We start from the raw sequence: 8993 nt of genomic DNA on the forward strand, positions 1-8993 counted from the left end.
GAACATTCTTTGACATTGCCTTTCTTTGGGATTGGAATGAAAACTGATCTTTTCCAGTCCTGTAGCCACTGCTGAGTTTTCCAAATTTGCTGACATATTGAGTACAGCACTTTCGCAGCATCATCTTTTTGAAATAGCTCAGCTGGAATTCCATCACCTCTACTAGCTTTGCTCGTAGTGATGCTTCCTAAGGCGCACTTGACTTCGCATTCCAGGATGTCTGGCTCTAGGTGAGTGATCACAGCATCGTGATTATCTGAGTCATGAAGATCTTTTTGTATAGTTCTTCGGTGTATTCTTGCTACCTCTTCTTAATATCTTCTGCTTCTGTTAGGTCCATACCATTTCTGTCCTTTATTGAGCCCATATTTGCATAAAATGTTCCCTTGGTATCTCTAATTTTCTTGAAGAGATCTCTAGTCTTTCCCATTCTATTGTTTTCCTCCATTTCTTTACACTGATCACTGAGGAAGGCTTTCTTATCTGTCCTTGCTATTCTTTGGAACTCTGTGTTCAAATGGATGTATCTTTCCTTTTCTGCTTTGCCTTTTGCTTCTCTTATTGTCTCAGCTGTTTGTAAAAACTCCTCAGATTTTGGGCCTGATCTCTATCTTTCTATTCTTGCACTCAACCTGACATTGTAATCCCTCAATAAATTATCATTATGCCTGTTTTGGTTGTTTTACCAGAAATACAAAGACCTACAAGTTCTCAGTTTAAGAAGACAAGATACACACAGCAGCACACAGTATATGTGATGCAGATGACGGAAGTTCAAATCCCCAGGAGGGAGATCTGAGATAGCCTCACATAGCAGGCAGCACTGAGTTTGTCTTTGGAGACTGGCTATAAATTGTCTGGATAATGCAGACTCCATTCATTCACCAACATTTTAAGAAATCAACAAAAAACTCCCCATAATTAAGTATCTACCCCTGTAGTCTGTAGAACACTTCAACTCTTACCTAATATTTCTCTATTCTTCATGTCTGTTGCTAATGATGTAGAATGTGGTCTGGCCCAGGTTGCTATGCCAGCCACCTGCACTTTCTGAAAGCATCTAACTTCCGAAAACTCTGACTCAAGAAAGGAAGGACAGGCGCTTCAGAATTTTTGAATCTCCTCTTCCTGGGTCTATCACAGCCCTGAATTTACGGCTTTTAGAAAACCACTGGTCAACCACTGGTCAGTGAGACTGTAATTATGCGTGTACATTGCTCAAGGTTTTTGCCTTGCTCCCTGCAGTTATTGGGCTTCCCTGGCTGCAGTCCATGGGGTCGCTAAGAGTCGGACATGACTGAGCGACTTCAGTTTCACTTTTCACTTTCACGCACTGGAGAAGGAAATGGCAACCCACTCCAGTGTTCTTGCCTGGAGAATCCCAGGGACGGGGGAGCCTGGTGGGCTGCTGTCTATGGGGTCGCACAGAGTCGGACACGACTGAAGTGACTTAGCAGCAGTAGCAGCAGCAGTGTTTCAGATGGTAAATTATCTGCCTATAATCCAAGAGACCTGGGTTCTATCCCTGGGTAAGAAAGATCCCCTGGAGAAAGGAATGGCAACCCACTCCAGTATTCCTGCCTGGAGAATCCCATGGACAGAGGAACCTGGCAGGCTACAGTCCATGGGGTCACAAAGAGTCAGATATGACTGAGTGACTAACACTTTCATTTTCTGCAGCTATTGATCAATAAATCCATTTGCATTACCATTTTCCTCTGGCTGTACAAGCAAAGAGCTTCATTTCAGAAATCAAAAGACTGATCAATTCAATGAGAGGGTTTTGTTTTAATCAAAAGATTGATCAACCTAATGAAAGGGTTTTCTTTTTTGGTCATTACCATACACAGAAAGTCTACAATATAAACTTATTGCTCTAATTTCCTTCTGTAAGTAATGAATTATAGATGCTAAGATGGGAATTTTGCCATGATTTATTAGTTGCTTTAATCAAAACTATTGCCTTGTAGTCTTTTAAAAAACGTATTTATTTTATTGGCCATGCCATGCAACTTGTAAGATCTTTGTTTCCCAGTCAGGGATCAAATCAATGTCCCCTGCAATGCAAGCACGGAGTCCTAGCCCCTGGACTGCCAGGAATTACCCTGCCTTTTAGTCTTTAAAACTATTTTGAGTGCCTATTTTATAGGAATAGTAGAAACTACCTTTGTAACTTCCCAAGTTTTCAATTTTCCCCAAATGTTGAACACAGACATGGTAATTCTCAAGGTTCAGAAAAGCACAATGTATTCACTGAGATGCGAATTAGACTTAAAGACATTGTTCAGCCAGTTTATTAGACAAATGGGATCCACACATACAGTGTCAAGGAAAACAGAAAAACAGGACTACTCAGAATTTGGTACATGAGACCATTTAAAACATTTAATCACAACATTCAGCATGCATTTTACAGGAGAGTGCTAAGCAGGCTGCAGGATTTTGAAACACTTCCTTCTCCACCTCAGGATGCTATTTGGTTCTTAGAGGAAAGGGGGAACATTGGTGGGTATATACACTACAGAAACCACTTTGATGCAATATGGAAATGATCCTCTCTTCAGAAACACTTAAACAATGATGCCTGCAGATGCTGCTGTAATCATACCAGGTACTGAGAACTAGTACTGACTGCAAAGATCTGGCTGAAGGAAAATCAGAGACACACATTTTCAGGGCTTCAGGGAAAGTCTGATCAGGTCATTATATGCTAACTAGCCAAATCGAATTGAGTTCACATAGAAATCCAGAAGTCTTCTCTGGGGGTTCAGCGGTAAAGAATCACCCTGCTAATGCAAGAGACACAGGTTCAATCCCTGGGTCAGGAAGATCCCCTGGAGAAGGAAATGGCAACCCACTCCAGTATTGTTGCCTGGGAAATCCCATGGACAGAAGAGCCTGGTGGGCTACAGCCCATGGGGTTTCAAAAGAGTTGGACACAACTTAGCAATCAAATAGCAACAACAACAAAGAAATCCAGAATGCCTTCAGTAGAGGTTTGTGTCTGACGGAAATTGCTTTGCAGTTTGAAATGTCCTTTGGCTTCTCCCAAAAAACAACTTTGTGTCATTCACTCATTCAAAAATTATTGTCTGAACCAACTATTGGCTAGCTACTGTGCTGGGAGCTAAGGATTTAATTTTAAGCAAATACCCAGATATAACCCTTGCCTTCATGAAGGTTTCATTCTGGTGAAGGAGGTTCATTCCAAAACCTGAAGTCATACTATGATACATGCTATATAGGAGAAGTGCATTCATTCTAATGGTGTAATTCTGTCTAAGAAGCAATCCAATTGCTTATACTGCAGATAACTGAATGGGTTTCAACTCATATGCTAATTCTAACTGATGCAAACAGTGTCTGAAGTACAGTGTTAATAATGCTTCTAAGGTCTTGTTTGAGGTCAAAGGAAAAGAGTTTCCTGATGAGTGAATCTGGCATGCGTACAGAGGGGGAAGTGACTGTATGTGTGCCATATACCTGATGTACCTGGTATCCATCAAGAGCATATAGGCATTTGAGAACAAAGTGATATGTGGTTACAGTTGCACAGTTGTGTAGCAGTAGCAGACAAGATCACTATATAGGTTCTTTTCTTCTGCTGCTTCTTACTTCCACCCATCTCTGGCTACCTGAGAACTGGACTAGCCAGTATGTCTACACTAACTTGTCACAGACAGTAAGGAAGATGAAACTCACTCTACCTCTGGCACAATTACACAGATATCAGACTTCATGAGACTTTGTCCGGGAGCAAGGAAGAAGTCACAAGTGGCTCATTGGGTAAGAGAAGGCTCCCCATGAAGTTTTTGAAAAGAAAAATCAGTCAACCAAAACATGGATCCTAGAGGGCAAGTCTGTGAATCAGTGTTAAGTTTCTAAAGATCCATGGAACAATTACTCCAATTTTAATTATAAATCTATAACCAGAATGGGGGCTTCCCCAATGCCGCCAGTGGTAAAGAGTCTACCTGCCAATGTCGGATACACAGGTTCAATCCCTGGGTTGGGAAGATCCCTTAGAAGGGCATGGCAACCCACTCCAGTGTTCTTGCCTGGAGAATTCCACGTACAGAGGAGCCTGGTGGGCGACAGTCCATGGTGTAGCAAAGAGTCAGACATAAATGAGTACATAACCAGAATGACACTAATTTGCCAGAGAAAGAAAACTCAGACTGGCACTATCTACCAAGGATGGAAATGCTGAAGATATCAAAGCCCAAGCAAGAGGAAATGTGCTTCAAGTCAAAAAGGAAAGCTTGCTTGGGTGTCTGGGAAAAGAGCTTTAAAATAAAAACTATGGTGGTTGGTGAATGTATTATTTCCATCCTACATCAGAGCCTCCTTAAGTGCCATACCCCTACCCACTGCCTAGAATATTCTGTCCCTACACACACACATGCACACAAGCGTGCATGCACACACACACACATCCCATCAGCATCTACCGCAACCTCTCATCCTTCAGGTCCCATCTTAAGTCTCTTCAAAGAGATTTCCTCAATCATCTAAATTAGATGCCTCTTCTCTGTCTCAGTATTCTTTATTTTTAAAGCCTTCTTGTGTCCTTTATCAATATCCTTTTATTTAGCCCAAGTAGGAGATGGATAGGTAGATATTCATATATATATGTATTTAATTACTACCTGGTACATTACAGACACTCATTACGTATCTGGTGAATGAATGAGTGAGTAAATGAATGAAAGAATAAATAGATGATACTCTAAGAAGTTTTCAGAACAGAACAAATTATTTGCCTTTAATGTTTTAGACCAGCAATAATATCCCTAATCTTGATCTTAGGAGGAGCTGTTTTAATTCTTCAGTCCTATGATTGGAGGAGGGTTCTAGTCCTCAGAGAAAGAAAGTAAAGCTTTATCTCCTGCTTAGAGATGAGCCAGATAAGCCTGGGAAAGCCAATTAGTATGTAGTTACATTTGTATGGATGTAACTGGTGGTTACAGGGTCTGGGGAGTGATGGGGGCGGTGGAGCTCCTTGTTCTAATTTTCGGAGGCTCTGTCAGAAGAGGGTCTTTACTCATTTCTCAATTCTCCTTTATGAAGTGCATTTGCTAAGAGAGAAACACCACTTTCTTTGGAGAACTGTGAGAGGCGTAGGCCATCGAGGCCTGCAAGGGAACACCCACTAATTTGCAAACTGGCGAAGAGAGTCTCCCACAAAGTAGAAGAAGGCTTGATTCAGGACTTAAAGGAAACAATGGAGTCCGTTCAACAAAGCCAACATTTAAAGAACCTGAAACAGTGTGCTTTAAAAACAGAGTTAACAAAGCAGCCTTTTAAATTTACTGCACGCTTATTGGTCTCATTTTCAAAGTACCATCTGTTACCCCAGTAAGAGTTTACTGGTTTGTTTATCATCATGATTCATCACCTATAAGATTCCTGAGCTATGAATGACAACGTTGATTGGAATTCTGCAGATGGCAACACTTTTGCATCTGGGCCAGCTTGCAACAATCATGCAAGACCTTTGAATAGAACTGGTACCTCCTATTGCCTGGCAATTCACAACAGAAAGACACAGAGAGAGACAAAACATCTTTCAGATGAGCCTGCCATAAAGCCATTTTGGAGGGGCTCTTTTAAGATCCTGATATTTTAAAAATCTTCCCATCCATTTTGTGTTTTATGGAGACATAGCCGTGGAACTCAGTGGGCGATGTTGCTTTGGGGTCATCTCCCAGTGGTACCCCTCTCACTCCATCATCTCAGGAAGGGAGAGGAGTGGTGAAAAGCAGAGAGGGGATGGGGTAAGGTCATGGAATGGTGGGTAATTACCAAGAAAAAATAGGAGCCTCCTACCTTTTATCAGAGCAAGTATCAAATACTGTTTGGCCCGAGTACGTTTTGTCCCATTCTGTTTCTTATGCAAATTAAACATCTAGAGACCAGCCTGCCACAAAAGTTAACTCTGCTTCCCTGACTTCATTCAGCTTGTCCTTGAAAGGAGTATCATGTACCTGACTGTTAGCTGGATCCCCCCTCCGAGAAATTGTAGGCAAGATCTTATCATCATCGGGCTTCTTTAGAAATCAAAAGCACCTGCCCTTTGTGAAGGTGGGCTTCTAAAGAGACACATTCCCATTAGAAAAATGGCCGGAGTTCATACGGGAACACAACTGACACGTCTTCCCAGCCTGAAGGCACCAACCTCAGATGAATAAACCAGTGAATGTGGGTCAAGCACTTACTGTGTGCCAGGCACAGTGCTAGGCAATTCAGGGGCATAGTTTCATCAGGCCCTTGCAACAGCCACAGGAGATGGGGAGCCTGAGTATACAGACTTGGAAACTGAAGGCTTGGAAAGGTCAATTTCCTTGCCCAATATCACACAATTGGAAATGTGACAGAGCCACAACCTCTAATTCCAGAACCTGTGCTCTTAGTTACCTATGACATAATTCAGCACTAATGACATTAACATGTACCATCCAGTGACAATCCACTCCTAAGAGGCTTCCCGCTTCAGATTTTCCAAGTAGAACTGCACATAAAACCAAAGTTTTCCCTGATGTTCTGCCCCTGTAGAGGACAATAAGACATTCTAGGGCTTCCCACTGGTCCTTCCCACTGGTGGTCCAGTGGTTAAGAATCCACCTGCCAATGCAGGGGACGTGGGTTCGATCCCTGGTCCAGGAAGATTCCACATGCCTCAGGGAAGCTAAGCCCATGTGCCACAACTACAGAGCGCATGCTCTAGAGCCCACATGCAGCAACTACCGAGCTCACAGGCCAAAACCACTGAAAGCCCAGGCACCTAGAGCCCAGGCTCAGCAACAAGTGAAGCCCCCACAATGTGAAGCTCACTCACTGCACCTAGAGAGTAGCCCCCATCACCGCAACTAGAGGAAGCCCGCACGCAGCAGCAACCACCCAGCACAGCAAACAACAAGAAAATAAATTTTTAAAATAAACAAAGTCAATCTTATTTTTTAAAAAAGTAGTCACTGTATGTAAACTGATTTATATTTCTTTTAATACTCTGAGTAACTGTTATCATAGATATGATCATAGCCATTCAGGAAAGGAAGAAATTAAGGCTCCCAGAAGCTAAGTAACTTGCCCAAGAACACACAGCTAGTAAGTGGCAGAGGGGGGCTTTTGATCCCAGGCATCTTGTAGGCATCCACCAGATATTTCCACTGGGATATGGGAGAGGTCTGTAGTTCCCCTGAAACCCTTTTCGTGAGTGAATTCTGCCCTTCCTCATGAGTTCAGATGATCCTATTGATTGGACTAGGCCAAGGTTGGCTGAAAAGAAGGACGTATTGAAGATCGGTGAAAAGAATTCATGTCAGTGTATGGCAAAAACCACAATATTGTAAAGTAATTAGCCCCCAATTAAAATAAATAAATAATTTTTTAAAAAAGAATTATCTTGAAATGGAAACAAGGATCCTAACATACATGGAAGATCAACACTGAATTATCAGTGATCAATAATCATCTGTGTCCAATCAGAGTGGCTGTTCTTATGCCATTAGGCTTACTTGTTACTCTGTCAAGCATGCTGACCCTCCCTTTCCCCTTCTCCCATCGCATGTTCCCTGTACAGATTCCCATCACTCTGTGCATCCCACCCACCCCATCCACCCGCCCAGTTCCTAGTTCTGCTAACTTGCCTTTGTCTTCCCAGGGCCTCATCCCTGGTATACTGTAGGTACTCAACATATGTTTTAAAAAGTAGATGGAGGAAGAAGCTCAGAGATAGTGCTAAGTCCTAGGAAAGAGAAACTCAGAATCCACGCATGCCTGTGAGATTCAAGTGCCATTTATTGCTCAGGAAGTAATGCCTGTAATGAGTTGCAACTGCTGCTGCTGCTGCTAAGTCGCTTCAGTTGTGTCCGACTCTGTGCAACCCCATAGATGGCAGCCCACCAGGCTCCCCCGTCCCTGGGATTCTCCAAGCAAGAACACTGGAGCGGGTTGCCATTTCCTTCTCCAATGGATGAAACTGAAAAGTGAAAGTGAAGTTGCCCAGTCGTGTCTGACTCTCATCGACCCCATGGACTGCAGCCTACCAGGCTCCTCCGTCCATGGGATTTTCCAGGCAAGAGTACCAGAGTGGGTTGCCATTGCCTTCTCCAAATGAGTTGCAGAGACCAGTAAAAACATGCTGATACTTCCAGGTCACACTGAACTGGATGCCAGTATTAGAAGCATTAATGTGTTCCCTCCTTTTCCCCTCTTCAGCCCATTCAGTCTTTATGTAAAAAAAACACTCATTGCATGTGTGTTATACAATATAGATATGTCTCATGTTGCATGACTCTACCATGGGCACTTCATGGTACTTCCCTTGGGAAAAAAAAATCAACTCAGGGATGCATACTGGTTGCCAGAAATTTTTACTCATCATTTTATGTCATCTGTTTCTTTACCTAGCAATTTAAAGTTTACAAGAGCCTTTGCATCTTTGCTCTCCCACCCTCTGAATTGAGGTTGGGGCTGAGACTTCCATTTACAGAGAAGGAAACTGAGTCACAAAAATCTATCATGGCTGGCCATATGGCTATTTCCTCAGTTCTTAGGTATCATCGGGAGAAGGCAATGGCACCCCACTCCAGTACTCTTGCCTGGAAACTCCCATGGACAGAGGAGCCTGGTGGGCTGCAGTCCATGGGGTCGCTAAGAGTTGGACATGACTGAGCGACCTCACATCACTGTAAGCTACACCATTGATTCAACAATAGATTTTGATGATATAAAGATCTCTATCATATTGTAAATTCATATTGCTTATAAGACACACCTCAATGTTTCTGAGACTTTAAATTACATGCACTCAGAGGGAGAGACATGTATCTTAAAACTAACGAAATGTGATAAGGTTAACAGAACAATGACTTAACAAGCATTCTAACTCTGAGGCACTGTGCAGGATTTACCTTCTCAACTACATTGTAAACTCCTGCTTGCAGGGCATTTTTCTACACTTTTTACATCTGTCTTCCCAAAATGCTTAA

The sequence above is a fragment of the Bos javanicus genome, chromosome 26 (genome assembly GCF_032452875.1).
Source record: "Bos javanicus breed banteng chromosome 26, ARS-OSU_banteng_1.0, whole genome shotgun sequence".
NCBI lineage: Eukaryota > Metazoa > Chordata > Mammalia > Artiodactyla > Bovidae > Bos > Bos javanicus.